The sequence below is a fragment of the Sus scrofa genome, chromosome 7 (assembly GCF_000003025.6).
Source record: "Sus scrofa isolate TJ Tabasco breed Duroc chromosome 7, Sscrofa11.1, whole genome shotgun sequence".
In the NCBI taxonomy this organism is placed as follows: domain Eukaryota; kingdom Metazoa; phylum Chordata; class Mammalia; order Artiodactyla; family Suidae; genus Sus; species Sus scrofa.
The window spans coordinates 4,509,847-4,525,799 of record NC_010449.5 but is presented as its reverse complement, the minus strand read 5'-3'; the positions used below and the strand labels follow the sequence as shown (position 1 = coordinate 4,525,799).

Sequence of the window (15,953 nt, the reverse complement as noted above, 5' to 3'; positions counted from 1 at the left end):
ACCACCCCAAGGCCCTTCAACACCCTAACACCAGGGATTAAATACACAACCCTTTTAAGAAGTGACCCAACAGACAATGTGTGTTGTCACCACTATCTAGCAGTTATGGGTGGGTTATCTGAACAGGAGCATAGATTTATATATATATATATATATATATACACACACACAGACCTTCGTCACCAGAAATTGGCTACGGGTGGTACTCCCCACACTAATTCTGCATACTCGTTGCAAGGCCATCCTAGGAAGCTTTTTCTGCAACACACTTATTAGATCTCCAAACTCACGCTTCTGCTTGGGGCACGGCGAGGCGAGATGCCGCGTACCTTAAGACTTGAAATTTCCCAAGCCTGGCTTATGCTTAGTTTCTAAAGCGCCTTTCTCAGCATCTCCTCACCAAGTGACTTGGCTAGAAAGCCATGGGAGGGGCAAGGTCTCCGCTGAGCGTCCCTCCCCCCATCAGCTCATCTCATCAAGCGTAGGGCTGCAGTCAAAGTGTGCAGCCTGTTCTAATGGGATTTGAGGTTGCGGTGATGAGGGAACACCTGTGCTCTTAAACAAAAGATGGATACCACGTCCTCCCCACGACGGGCAGGGCTCGGGACCACCAGTTGGGTCAGACGAGCCAGGACTGATACCCTATCAAAGGGTGGGGCTGCCCGAGGGTCACCGGAGGTTCCGATGAGTCATCTGTACGACGTCAGAGAGCGGCATTTCCCAGGCGGGGCACACCCGCTAAGGCTTTCTTGCGAAATGGTTTAAGGATGGCATATCCCAGCTCACACCCAAGGGGATGGCTGTGCGGGCAAGTGAGGCAGGACCCCCACCCTCCGTGAAGCAGGGTCCAGCACCCCCGATGGACGCCCTGGGGGTCAGGCTGCACAGGGCAGCCGGCCTGCGCTCTGCTTGTGTTTTACCAACGCAGCAGAAAACACACCACCTTCTAGCTTGGTCCGCAAAGACTTTGTTGGCCTTGGAAAAAAAAAAAATTTAACACAGTAAAACCCCAAGGGCTGGCTGGGCTGGGGGCCAACTCTGCCATCACCAGAGGTGCTCCAACACGGGCTGGGTGGGGACCAGCCACCCCTTCTACCCCCTCCCCGACAAGGATGCAACCTCCTTTGGCACCAGCAGGAGAAACAGGGCGGCTTCTGTTAACTGCACGCGCTTTCACAGGTTACTCGTCAGGCACAAGATTGATGTCGGGTTCTAAGACACTCAGAGTGTCCGCTGACCCACCACGACACGACGACAACGCTGGAAAATCAGGTCAGGAGGGGTGTTCTGACCCTCTTAAGGAGAAGGCGCGGGCAGTTCTGAGTCCTCACTCGTCCACCTGCGGAGCCTCCTCCCCGAGCCCTGGGTTCACAAGTCAAGGCGGCGAGGCATCACTACAACAAACGGAAACTGAGATGCACTTGAGGTTTGAGGTGCAGATCTCAGCAGAAATCCTGCGGAAGCTCAGGCCATCGACAACGATTCCAAGTTCCTTTTGGGCTCAGGAAATGAAAAGATGGAGGAGGAGAGAAGAGAGGAGGGCAGGGGGAGGGGAGAAGGAAGCCGTTCATTTGTGGCCAACGGCCAAGTACCTGACTTCCGCCTCTCACTTTTATAGAAGACTTTTCGGGCATTATCCACGCGAGGCAAATATATTTTTTAATTTTTTTATAAATATATATATATAGGCCACGCCCGCGGCATGAGGACGTTCCCAGGACAGGGATCAAACCCGTGCCACAGCGGCGACCCGAGCCACTGCAGTCACAATGCCAGATCCTTAACTGGCGGCACCACAGAAGAACCCAGTACCTTAGGTTTTAACCAACGAGAACAGGACAAGAAAATGCTGATAAAATTCAAACACACATGAACATAACTCTTTAAAAGGCAGGGAATGTACCTGGTTCCCGAAGCTTTGCTTCATCCCGAAATCTGATCTCAAGAGAAAGGCGCCGCCAGCCACCTGCCCCAGAAGCGGGAGCCCTGGAAATCCTCTCCCCATCCCCCAGCCTCAAGTCCTTCCTCCATCTCTGTCAAGCCCACCGAGGCTGCCCATCGCTACTGCCACCCCCTCTAAGCCACGACTGGTTTTCCAAGTTGTGAAAAACGAACCTTCTGGCCGATGGCAAACAGCAGGCAAAACAGTGGCTTCCTTTTCGTCTGGTCTCTTCTCCAATCGGGGCAGGGGTCATCTTCAAAAATGCAAATCTCATCATGCCAGTCCTTGGCCTAACACCCACTAAGGCTTCCCAGAATTCATCAGGAAGAATTCCAAATACCTGGGAGCTACGCGCAGCAGCTGTAGCCCCACCCACCTCACCCTGCAGTGTCATCACACCTCGTCTCCTCTTCCTCCACACCCTCCTCCCCAACCTCAGGGCCTCAGTACTAGCTGTTCCCGCTCCAATCCCCTCCCCTCCTCTTCACTATTAGCTCAGGGCGCTCTGCTGAGACACCCTCCTTGACCTGCCTCCCAGCATCCTCCGCCCCTCCCCGGCACCGCCTGTCTTAACACCAAGCCCAGATGGAACCACCTTAGTGGTCCAGGGGCTCGTTCCACGTCTGTGAGGCTCGCAACGGTCTCGCGTCCTCACCTTAGCACTCTTGGTGCGAATCACAGCCATCCTCCAGTCGAAATTAAAATTCACAGAGAAAATAAAAATCCCTAAAGATCTGTAAATGGTTTTTTTAAAAAAAGCAAACACTATAAGGTTTGCACATGTGGGGGCTGTTTTCCAAATCTGATACTGAATCCAACTCTACATTTTAGAAAAAGGAGGGGATAAAGCTTTCCCAGGCACTTCAACAACAAGTGGTTCTCGGAAACCTTATTTTCATGATGTAAAAACTAATTTAGAGATGTGTGCGTTAAGCCTCCTTTAATTTTACTATTATTTTTGCTTTTTAGGGCCGCACCCGCAGCATATGGAGGTTCCCAGGCTAGGGGTCGAATCAGAGCTCCAGCTGCAGGCCTACACCACAGCCACAGCCCAGCCACAGCCACACAGGATCTGAGCTGCATCTGTGACCTACACCACAGCTCACGGCAACGCTGGATCCTTAACCCACTGATTGCAAAGCCAGGGATCAAACCAGCAACCTCATGGTTCCTAGTCAGATTTATTTCTGCTGCGCCACAATGGGAACTCCAAGCCTCCTTTAAATTATACTTGGTTTCAATTTTTAAGTAGAACAGTTTGACCCAATATAGGTTTACCAGTTTAATTAACCAAGTCTTGAAAACCTGTTTCAGAGGCTCACTGACGAGTTTTATATAATCATCCCTCAAAACAATTAAATGCCCTAAAGTGAAAGAGAAAATGGCTTTTCAAAAAAAATCTGTTTTTCACATCAGAGAGGAAAATATACAAGCTTCCTTAGAAATAAGATGAAGTTGAGGGAGTTCCCGTCGTGGCGCAGTGGTTAACAAATCCGACTGGGAACCATGAGGTTGCGGGTTCGGTCCCTGCCCTTGCTCAGTGGGTTAACGATCCGGCGTTGCCGTGAGCCGTGGTGTAGGTTGCAGACGCGGCTTGGATCCTGCGTTGCTGTGGCTCTGGCGTAGGCTGGTGGCTACAGCTCCAATTAGACCCCTAGCCTGGGAACCTCCATATGCTGCGGGAGCGGCCCAAAGAAATAGCAAAAAGACAAAAAAAAAAAAAAAAAAGAAATAAGATGGAGTTGAAATATTCTGTCTGAATGGATCCGGCACATCTGAGCCTGAATATTTAAAGGAGTATTTAAAGGTAGCAAAAATGTATGTTTAATCAATTAGGATGTTATCTCGTATAAAGGCTATCAAAACCTTCCAATTTAAAAAGAAAACAATTTTTGGAATTCCTTTGTGGCAGGTCGCTGCCTTGACATGGGTTCAATCCCTGGCTTGGGAACTTACGCATGCCGCAGGCACGGCCAAAAACAAGAGAAAATAATTTTAATTCCTTATTCGAAAAGGAAACCCACAAGTATAAAAGGCTCCAGAGGCAAAACGCCTCTCCCTCACCCCATCTTCAAGGTGTCTTCTAAAGACACACGTACTTCTTTAAAAAGAAAGCCAAGAAAAGATTTTGAGATGATTTTGTGTATTCAGGTGGGTTTTTTTTTTTCCTTTTTTTGAACAATAAAGTCTCAGCATAAAGGAACCTCCCCCGAAAACAGTGAAAATGATTTTCTATAAATATGATCTATAATCAACTCCTATCACACACGCAGATACATATACACTGCACACGCGCACACACACACAAATAAAGCAAGACCTGCCCCATGTAGGTTGCTGGTTAGGCATTTTGTTTTAAATCCAAGGAGTAACGGAAAAAAGAAAAGTTAAATTATACACAGACCAACACTCCTATTAACTCATACCACTAATGAAACAAAAATCTAACTAAGCAGAGAAAATGGGCCCACACATTGGAGCTCTGAAATGATTTGGGCCTTTGATCTGTGTGCCCATCCCTCCTGTTTAATATAAACTTCAAACCAAGAGCCATGAAAAGTGGTTATAATTAGTAAGGGCCCTGGTGTGACAGCTTTTAGTGCAGTCAGGCATTAACAAAGTTTTTTCTTCCCTCTCTTTAATTTAGAGTAAATGAAGCTGAGCAAACTTTTATTTTAAAATTTCTGTAATTCAAGACACTTTCCCACCAGTGGGCCTTGGCACCCACTTTCTGCGGGATGGGTCTTCTTCCGTTTCCTTCTCCCGATGTGGGCCATTTATTGAGGACCTCGCTTGCAAATTATATGTGGGCTCCAAAAAGAACCGGGACCTCTTCAGAGAAGCTCTGCATTTTTCTGTATTCCGAAAATGGGTTCAACACTAATCATGAATCAGCATCAACCATGCAATCCCAGAGTCGTGCACAGAAGGTGGGAAAACATGAGTGAGGCTGCTGATGCGGGGGGGAAACGTGCCAACAGGCAAATTACAGCAGGCAGACCGGCCAGCGGGGGTAAAAGTGCCTCTGGATGGAAGACCTGGTTTTCCCTGCAGGAGGTGGTGTTTGAGATGAGCCTTGAAAGAGGAGTGAAGACACGTTTGCAAGGAGAAGCACTGGGGACAAACCAGAATGGAGCGCTACGCGGAAAAGCGGAAGCAGGACAAGTTTCCTCAGCGGGACCGTGGCATGGGGGCGCGCGCGCATGCACGCGCGGGAAGGGTTGACACTAGAGTGACAGTCCGGAAAGCCACGGAGGGAGGTCCTCCAGGGGCCAAGGTGAGGACTTTGGATTCCTTCCTGCAGAGGTGTGTTTCAGCAGGCAAACCCCATCCCATGTGCAGCTACAGAGATGGAGGGCGACTGCAGGAGGGGGACGCTGGCGGCAGGACATGCACCTTGGGGGCCTTTGTGACCATGAGGACTGTAGGTCAGGACAGGGGGGCAGCTGACACCAGGGCTGGACGGGGCAGGGCTTTCGGGGACGGCCCGGTGTCTGCACACTGCAGAGAGAGGCCAGGAGTCGAGTCTGGCCTGAAGGCTGGTCGAACGGTGAGCTGCAGTTCACCTTCTAGAAGTGGGGGAGAGACTTTTCTTCCTACACGTTCCGCCGAGGTACCTGCAGGTGAGCCTTGGCTTGGCACATGCAGTAAATGGAGTCAGGGAGCCGGGAGTGGCCGGTTTATAGGTGAGAGGCGAGGGCAGCAAGGCCCCAGGTGCGGGGCGGGGACACCTCCGACACCTGCAAGCAGGCCGACACCACCTGGCCCGCGGGATGGGAACGGAACCGACAGTCTGTCCCCGGGTCTGGGATGGAAAGAACGCTGCCTGCACATGCTAACAACCCTTTCTCGTGGGTAAGTGGGAGCCCAAACGTTCTGGGGGCAACTGTCACTTCCCACCACAGGCAGCCCTGCCCTTTCTGGAATGGTCCCCACCTCTTCCTGCTTCTTCTGGCTCTAAGGCTTCCTCCTCGCCGGCCGGCTGCCAGTGAGATGGGGGGGGGGGGAACGTGGACCAGGACAAGGGTTAGGCAAGTGGCACCTGTGGCTAAAAGATGGCTCCTGTCCCCGTCCCCACATTTCTGGCCTGAGGAAATTCGGTTTAATGTTTCTATATCACAACATTTTTTTTTTCTGTGTATTTGAGGTCTGGGAGTCTCAAGAACATAAAAATCGCCATCACTGTATCCCTTCCAGCTAAGGCAGCAGGCTGCCAGCGCCCCCGCCCCACAGCGACGTACAGACAGGTGTCCCGAACACCGCCCTCTAAGAAGGCTGGGGAACTATCCAAGGATTTTGCAAAAACTTGAGAAAACCAAGTAAGGCAGACTACCAGGGCAAAAACACTACCTGTCAAGCAAGCAGGGGCTAGTTCAAACACTCAGGGGGATAAATGGGGACGGAGGTTACACCACATAACTTAAAACACGAGGGAGAAGTGGCAGCTGACAGCGCCGGAGCTGGTTTCTTCAATAAGTGAAGTGACTCGGAAAGCGGAGCCACCTACCCGAGCAGCGCCCCGATGCCAATGAGGCTGGTCTGTTTTAGAAGCAGATCACTTCTGCAACTTGTATTTACTACGGGGGGGCACGGGGTGGGGGTGGGGGGTAAAATATATGTCATGCCACCTGCGTGCTTTCCCCAACCCCCAATTCTTCTACGAAACCTTCAACTTGCCAACTGCAACACCTCCAGGGCGTGGAAGGAGAGCTTCCTTGCTCTAAGTCCAGATCTCCAACTATGCCCCATGCAATAGAGTGAGAAGGCAGGGCTGCCTGCCTGCGTGACACAGGCCAGGACGCCTGTAACTTTAAAGCAGGCTTTCTCAACCTCCACCTACTGACATTTGGGACTGGACGATCCTTTGTGGTGGAGCCTTCCGGTGCATTGTGGGATGGGCAGCAGCATCCTTGGCCTCTGCCTACTAAAGGCCAGCAGCGCATGCACGCACGCACGCACGCACCCACGCGCACACACACACACCGCCCCAGCGAGGCAATCAAGTGTCTCCAGACACTGCCAAGTGCCCCCGGGGGAAAACCACCAAGCTGAGAACCACTGGTTTAAAAGCGGCAGCCACCTGCCTTTCCCCTAAGATCCATCCCTGATGAAGCAAACGTCATTAAGCATAACTTGTTGGTCTGTCTTCTCAGCACTCGCAGCAAACACAAACTCTGCCCAAGGAAATCCAGAGTGGATACCCACAAAGCTTCCTGAGCTCAAAATATAACCCTTTCTTCCATATATAGATTTTGACTTTCTGGAACATTTATTTTATCCTTACCATGATCCCAAGAGGTAGAAAACGAACTAAAAAAAAAAAAAGTGTATAATCACATTCATCTAGCGTCACACTGCCAATGGCTAGAAAGTTTCTTTTTTAATGGCCTTACATCTTCAAATTCAACCAGAGGATTATTGTGGAAGGGCCTGGTCTCATTTAAACACACACACACACACACACACCACACACACACACACACACACACAAAGATAAACAGGCCCTGTATATTTAATGCTCCATCTTCGGAGGCCAAGCTGACTTTAAAAAGCAGGTGGTGTGCAGAGTCAGGCTGGGGTTGGAACTTCTGGGTCCTCGGCTTGATTTATGACCAGCCACCGGGTGGAGGTTGGCACAGCTGGAAAATGGGTTCACATACTCTCCCAGCCTCGCTGTGCTGCTCTGAGGATAGAATTCGAATCTTTGCTCAAGGCCTTTCCCAAAAACAGGGTGAAGTTACCTTTACCCAGAGTCGGCCCTAAGGAAAAACGAAATCTCCCAAGTACTGAAACTGCCAAAAAGCCTGCAACATTCTTATAACAATCCTGCCCCCAGAGTCTCTGGGAAAGGGGGTGAAAGAGATGAGAAAACGAGCTAGCCAGGGGAAAAACAAATAGAGCCATTTAAAAGCTTTATCTAATTACCCCCACTGAGACTTTTTCTCTGCAGTCTGGCCCGCTGACAAAGAATGTGGGGCTCTCGACTGGGCTTCCCCCACCCTAATCAGGACCACCCGCCCTCACGGTGTCTGAAAGGCCTCAGGTGAATCCCCAGGAGCAGCCAGTTCCCGTCTTGGGGGACCTGGGGGACCTGACGGAGGCTTTCAAATTCTATTAGCACTGCTTGCTGGAATCACACTGAACAAATACTCTCCACCCTCTCCCACTCCTTTTGTCTAAAGCACCTATTCACAGGCGGCCACCTTTATTGATGGGCAGACTGGCTCACCTGTACCCGAAGTACCACCAGAAACGAGATGCACCAGTAGCTGGAAGGAACTGCTCCCTGTGCCCTCCTCCCGGGCGTCCCTTCCTCCACCAACCAACGCCAGCTACACCCAGGCAGGGCGACAGGGAAACACAGCCAGGCACCGCGGCTGATGCCGGCCCCCAGGACAGCCAAGGGAAAGGGTCCGTCACCCTCATGCCCCATCTCCCACTGAAAATTAAAAATAAGTGATGCATTTCAGAAAGCACACTGTATGCCACGGCTCTGACTTTTGACCTCTGATTTACAGAGGGGCCCCCCAGGGTGTGGAAATCACAGGCCGACCCCTGCTTTTTGAAGAAAGGGTCAATGGTTGTTTCTACCTATAAAGCTCTTTCTAAGTCTGAAAGAGAGCTAGGAAACTCACCTAGCCTGTGCCTCCTCCCCCCTGCCTAAGAACCCATGTCACTTCTTAATTATATTTGGATATAAAAAAACATGACTCAATGTTGCCTGTTCCGTAGGTCCGAAGCTCACAGGTAACGTTGAGGCAGGGAAACTTCTGAGCGAAAGGGGGCTTGCCTTTCACCAATAGCTGACGGTCACCAGCCCCATCATCTCACCAAGAAACTTCAAGATCGGTAAAGGGTTGCTTTCCAACAGCTGGTTCCAAAGACACCCTACACCTAAGGTCATTATTTTGAAAGCGGTATGAAGAACTAGGCTGAAATAAACTGAGGTGGGGAGGTGGGGTGAAAAGCAGGCCCCCTATCAAAACCTAATCTAATCTCAGTCAAGGGGGAAGAAGCTACGGTCCTGGTATCAGGAGACGCTATATTACCTTCTTTCTTTTGCTACGATATTGCATTTCAAATACAAACCTGTTTGATAAAGAGCAAAATATGACATCACTGTATGGGTTCTGTAGGTTTTCCAAAACAAACCAAACAGCCTGTCACTCATAAACGAAACAGGTGCTGGTAAGCCCACATTTCCTAGGAAAGGGAGGACACCAGAGCGGGGCAGAGCACGAACGTCAATTAAAAGACACTCACAGGGAGTTCCTACTGTGGCTCAGCGGTAACGAACCCGACTCGGATCCATGAGGATGCGGGTTCGATCCCTGGCCTCACTCAGTGAGTTAAGGATCTGGTGTTGCCGTGAGCTGGGATGTAGGTCACAGACGTGGCTCGGATCCCTCATTGCTGTGGCTATGGCGTAGGCTGGCAGCTATAGCTCCGATTGGACCCTTAGCCTGGGAATTCCATATACCACAGGTGTGGCCCTAAAAAGCAAAAAAAAAAAAAAAAAAAAAAAAAAAACACAACAGAAGAGAGGTTATTTCAATATGATAACAAAAACAAAACAAACTTAACATCCTGTTTTCCTAGGTCAAAGGCCATGGAAGATTCAGAAATTAATTAAATCTAGTTAAACAATGTAAAACAGGAGAGACTCCCTTTCAAAAATGCTTTGGTTAATTTTAGCATCCTTCTGTTTAGCTGCTTAGCAACCCTTATCCTATGACCTTTTAAGCACCACCTACTTTTCAGAAGGATAATGAATAGAAGCATCAAAAGCGTGCACCTCTGACTATGTCCAGCGAGCACGTTTAACCAATTTTTGTAGGACTTAAATTTATATTAATTACGTCACATAAAACCTCCAAAGGGTGGAATTTTTCTTCATTAACCAGAACACTTCCTTTGCTGAAAAAGGGTACATGATGTTAACAACGGAGCATAAGACAGGCAGCAAAAAAAGTTCCAAACTGATCTCAGGAAGTGGACCAGCACAGCAGTTCAAAACTGAGGAGGAGAAATGCAAGCCACAAAATGGCAACTATCTAAGAGGGCCGGGGACAGACAACTGGTAACCAATCAACAACTGTTGTTGGGATGCAGCCTAAGCAGCTTTGCTGTCCTCCTCCCACATTCTGTACCTATGCTGGCTGCAAATGAGACATCAGGAGGCTGCCTGAAAAAATCGGTAATAAAAGACCCTTCCATCAAAAGGTCATTGTTTGATGACGTCAATAGTTAGGAATGGATGCACCACCTGTGCCGGCTGAGTCAGACCCACCTTCCCCACCACACAACAAACACCTGTCTGCCATGAGGGCTGAGGCTCTGAATTTCTCAAGAGACAGAAAACGGCATCGAGAAAAACCCAGAGAATGCTATGCCACAAAGCTGTGAATGGCAGCAGCATTTCTCGACAGTCTCACATAACCAGCAAATCTGAACATCCTAACAAACACACAACCTGTTGAGCACTATTTTTAAGAATGATAAAACAGGGCAAGTTCATTAACAACCTAAAATGGACCACAAGGTAAACAATAACTAAATCAAAGGGCTCTCCCTTTCTTTTGTAAAAGGGGTTGGGGGGGGGTGGGAAGGAAGGTGTTTTTTTCACACATTTTAAAACTTGATAAAAGCCATTCAAATGTTTAATTCATCAGTGTAACCAAAGCTCAAAACACATCAAAGCAGGATCCATCACCGGGTACCCAGGAGCTCCCTCCAAAGGGCAAAGGTAAAAGAAAAGAAAAGAAAAAAAAAAAAAAAAACAAACACTAAAATTAGTGATTCACCTTTGCATAAATTACTTTAAGAATAATTTGAACCCATTCCTTCAAAAGTTCTGTGTGACTCTTGAAGAAAGAAAATACCTAAACGTTTAAAAACAAGAAAGCAAGAGAGAAAAAGAGAAGTTTCAGCCTCTAACTTAAGACTTCCGGGTTACATTACGTCTTAGAACCATACCTGCCTAACTCGAAAAGCATTAGATCTAGAGGATGCTTTTAAGGGCGATGAGGAGAAGAAGGAAAAACCCCCGAAAAACTCAGAAACAAAACAAAAACCATTCTTTTCTTTGCAGTTCCCTTTTCTCCACTTTCCACATCAATTAAACTTATTTCAGAATACACTCGCACGCAGGCACAGACCCCACTGAATATCTAAAACGACCTCAAAAATACGGGATGCACATTAACAGCTCAGACTTTGCAGAAATCATCTCAAGTCTTCCTCTTCAAGACAGAAATACCGCGCTATTTCCAGCATCCCTATCAAACAGGCAAACTTTATTTTCCCTGGCTTTTACATCTAAACTCTACCACAAGAAGGAAGGGGAATTTTTCTGCTGATGAAAACCCTGGGACAGGTTTCTCAGCATACCCCGAAAGTATATTTTTTTATTCACCCTTCTGTCTCTCTCCGCCACCATTAACCCCCCGAAAGAAGCCGAAAACACGCCAAAGTGCCCCGAATGTGTGCTGCTGCTGGCTCTGAAGCCGTGTAGAATTTCGTAATGGAATGTGAACTGCTCGTCCGGATCTGGGCTCACGTTCTATCTTCTAACCAGTAAGGAGCGAGGGAGGGCAAAATCTGCTGAGCAAGGAGAAATACTTTCCTCCTCTTTTATAACCCATCACGGATGCACCGCGGACGCTGGACGCGAGCTGCACGCGGCGCCTGTCAACCCGCCCGTCCTCCGGCCGGTCCCCGCGCCCCTCCTCGCCCCCCCCACCCGACCCCGCCGGAAAAAGAAGTGGCCCCGCCGAGAAGAGGGCTCGGCCGCCGCGCCCCGCACTCACGCGCCTCCCGGGCCCCGCGGGCGGCGGGGAGCGAGTCCCCACATCCTGGACGCGACCCTCGGTCCCGTCCAGAAAACACGCCGCTTCCAGGGAGGGGGCCGGCGACGGGAAGGACCTCCCCTGCTCCTTAGCAACCATTAAGGTCGCAGTTTCCTAAGAGACCGCGAGCAAGGAGGGGGCGCGGGGGGCCGGGCCGAGACCGGGGTTGGGGGGGGCGCACGGGGTCCCCAGCCCTCGACACTGCCGCCCCCCGCCCCTGCTCGGCGCTGCCGGCCGGGATGGGAGGAGGCAGGGAAGCCCCACAACTTGCGAAAAATTGGTCCAGCGGGCGGCGGACAAAAGTTTCCGAGCGCGCTCCACAGCTGGGCGGCGAAGCGGGCCCCGGCGGCCGGCCCCGCCTCGGATGCTCCCGGCCTCCTTCCTGTGCTCGTGACGGCGCCGGGCGCCGAGGTCCCCCCCCCCCTCCCGCGATGCAGGCTCCGCTCCACACCGATAGCTCCCACGAAAACACGTACACCGTCAACGGAAGGGCAAGGAAACAATACGCGCGGACGCGGCCCCCGCCCCGGCCCCTCCTCGCCCGGTCACCCGGGGGCGGTGGTCGGCGTGACCACCAGCCACGAGCTGGGAACGGCCAGGGCGCAGGGCTGCCCGCGGCCCCCCTCCGGGCCGGCGCCGTCCGCCGGGGAGGATCAAAGTCCGCAGAGCAGGGCGCGGCGGATGCTCCCACCGCGCGGCCCCTGCGAGCACCCCCGAGCCAGCACCCCAGGCGGGCACCCCGAGCGGGCACCCCCGGATACCTTGCGGCGGCGGGCGGGCGCCGTCATCTCCGTGCTCCTCGGCCCGAGAGGGACTCGAAAGTATGTAGGAGAAAAGTTTCCCCTCCCACATGGGGGGGAGGATGTCGGGGGAGAGAGGGCGGAAGATGGAGAGCAGCGCTGGGAAGATGTTTCTGGCCCGCGGTGCGCGCACCATCCGAGTCCCGGCGGTGCTGGTTAAAAATAAATTGCTCGGCGGGCGCGGCGGCGCGGGTCGGGCCGGATTCCTGCGCTCGGACGGCTAATATGGATGCGCATCAGATCCTGGCGGCGCGGCGCAGCGGCAGCCCAGGCTGCTCGCTCTGGGAGCTGGTTGGCAGAGCCGGCAGCTCGGGAAGGGGAAAAGGAGCGGAGGAAGGGGAGGAGGAGGAGGAGGAGGGGGAGGAGGAGGAGGAGGAGCGGCCCGGCGCGCAGCCCGAGGGGAGAGGGCTGCCCAGCTCATCCCGGGCCGGCCCCACTGTCCCGAGCGCACGTAGCGCGGCGTGGGGCGCTCGGGTCCACGGCTCCGGGAAACGCTGAGTTTAAAAAGTACAACGCGCACTGCAGACTTCACCCTCCCCATCCCCAAAAGTTCTTTAAAAGGTCGCTCCCGCTCAGCCCCAGACATCTCGCTGCCACCCAAGGACCGCGAGCCCGAACCCGGGGCGCGTACTCACGGCGGGGCAGGGCGCTTGGCTCCCAGGCATGATGCAGTAGGGACCGGTGGGCTTCGGGGAGAGAACGAGGAGAGATGCAAACTTGTTCCGGAAAAGGAATCAAAATGGCGTTTCTGGATGTGCAAAGTTCATCAACTCCGCAGTCACTTCCCCTCCTCCTCTTCTCCCACAGGGAGGGAGGTGGGCGACGAGCTGGCGACCCCGGCGCCCCAGTCGTCGTCCCGGCCCCCGCCTCGGCCCCCCGCCCCGCTTCCTCGCCCGCACGCTCGGAGACTCGCTCTCCCCCTCTCACCCTGATAAGTAGACACATCACGTGTTGCTCCTGCGAGTCTCCTGGGGACGTGTTACAGAGCGGCGGCGGCCGCGGCGGCGGCGTTCGGCCTGGGGGTGGGGGGGGACCGCGGTACCCGCCGGTCCCCACCGCAGCCCCCGCCCCGATTTTAGCCGGATGACCGCCGTTTCCATCCCGGGATGGATGGAGGTGCAGTCCCCCACCCCACCCCCACCGCAGCCCCAGGTTTGCCCCACGCCCTCCGCAGGCGCCCCGGGCCAGGGAGGGCCGAGCCGCCGGGGGGTGGGGGGGAGGTCTCGGCGGCCACAGCTGAGCGGGATCCCGACCCGCCCAGCGACCGCCCGCCTGCTACGGTCTTGGACCACCGCGCCCCCCTCCCCTCTAGGCCCTCACTGCGGGCGACTCTCCGCCCCCCGGCTTTCCATCACTTTACTTCGTGGCTGTTTCACTATTTTAACCAAGGAGGGGGAAAGGCAGTGGTGCCTGGGAGGCGCGGAAGGGGCGCCTCGGAGGCCGGGAGGGGGTGCATTGGGGGTGGGGGGGTCCTGGCCGGGCGCCGCCCCTCTTCCTCTCGGAAGCCGATGGGTCGGTGATCCCCACCCGCGCGGTTCCCGCTCCACGCGGTCCTGGCCCTGCATCCAGGTGGGACGAGTAGATTGATGGGGCAGCAGATTAAGGAACTGGCGCTTCACCCCGCCCCCAACTTCGGGCCGTTTCTCTCCCGGGGCCCGGTCCTTCTAGCTCTGGGGCTGCTGCCCGGGGAAGCGTGTTCTCAGTACAGCAAATTCAGTACTCGCTCGGCTTTTGTCACCTTCCCGTCCCCACACTCCACAAGTGATGCTTAAGCGGAGGCTACGTTGCCCCCAAGGGGCCGCCACTGTGTCCCCACCCCACAATGGCAGGGCTGATGCTGTGTCATCCACGTCGCCCTCCGGGGCATCAGGGAAGCCACATGCAATATCTCTTTCTCTCAGAGGGCTCCTGTTTCAACTCTGAAAAGCAGGGGCCCTCCTCCGAGCTGCTCTCCATCTCCGCGGCTCCAGCCACCACGCTGAGCCCTGGCCGGGGCGGCCCAAGTTATCACCGAGCGCAGAGACACCAGGCCTGGGCTGTGCTTCCTCCATAAAGCAGCTGACATGTTTCCAACTGTTAATACTTTTCCTACCGAGCTTCTGAAAGGGGCCTGTTGTCAGCCTTTGGAACATCTTCTGACAGATAAGGGTGACTGTGGTTGTGCAAAACAAACGCCACACACTCCCCAAATTCTAAAGATGACTCTCAGCTCTGGCGGAGAAGACTGCTGCGGCAAGAGGCGTTTGAGACTTGTTAAACAGGACGGTGTTATACATACAGAGAGCTGGCTACTATCTATTTACTGTGACCTTTGACCCTGTTCCACGCCAGCTCCTCTGAATGCACTTGCACACCATACACAATTGTAAGCCCAATCACGGGCCTTTAATTTGCAGCACTCAGTGGAACTCTGGTTTTCAGGGCTGCAGACAGAAGTGTCTACCTAGGAATGGTCTGAATGGATGGGTTCTGGCCAAGAAAGAACTCTCTAGAACCACGCAAAAGCAGTTTGGACCCTTACCTCCTGACTTGAGATAATCAGCTGTGCAAGAGGGAACGGATTCAGCTGGCTGTGTCTCTGACGTCCAGAGTCATCAAAATGAAGTTTTCAGAACCTGTTGTGTTTCCCAGGGTCTGCTGTTTACTGAGGAAAACCCAACCCAGAGAAACTTCAGCAGTTGCATTTTTCTGAGCCTCCCCCCGGCCCCCACCCCACGGCCCTATTCAGGAGTCACCTTTCCTGGTCTCCCCGTTCCGTGGTAGGTTTTGAGTAGGAACCGTAGCAAAGTTGGGATTTTGCTGGTAATTTAGTTTATTCCATAAGATACATTTGAACCTGCAAATGTCCATGGATTTTCAGGAAAAAATCCCCTTTATAATGTCACCTTGTCATACTGGCAACTGAAAAGAGAGAAGATAGTCTAAAGTAACTTTGGAAAGTTGAATTCTGGAAGTTCCCGCTGCGGCTCAGCAGGTTACACACCTGACTAGTATCCATGAGGGTGCAGGTTTGATTCCTGGCCTCGCTCAGTGGGTTAAAGACCCAGTGTTGCCATGAGCTGTGGCGGAGGTCACAGACTTGGCTTGGATCCCATGTTGCTGTGGCTGTGGCAGAGGCTGCAGCTGATTTGACCCCTAGCCTGGGAACTTCCATATGCTGCAGGTGTGGCCCCAAGAGGCAAAAAAAAAAAAAAAAAATCTAATGATACTGAGCTCTCTGTTCAACTTCTCTAGCTCATTCATAAACTTGGAAGTCAAATGGCCCATCCAAAGGTCTGTTCATATTATGTATAAATATCATTGATCCAACAAATATCTATTGAACATCTAATAGGTAAAAAGACACATGCTATTAAAACCACA

The 15,953-nt window shown here is 52.6% G+C and overlaps 1 protein-coding gene across 1 annotated transcript in view; it reads right to left on the bottom strand.

Moving 5' to 3' along the window:
• Positions 1-13,514, bottom strand: part of RREB1 (ras responsive element binding protein 1) — a 127,676-nt gene extending 114,162 nt beyond the window's left edge. Inside the window, 1 exon segment of the mRNA XM_005665552.3 lies at positions 13,226-13,514. The gene's annotated coding sequence lies outside the window, so the exon portion shown is untranslated.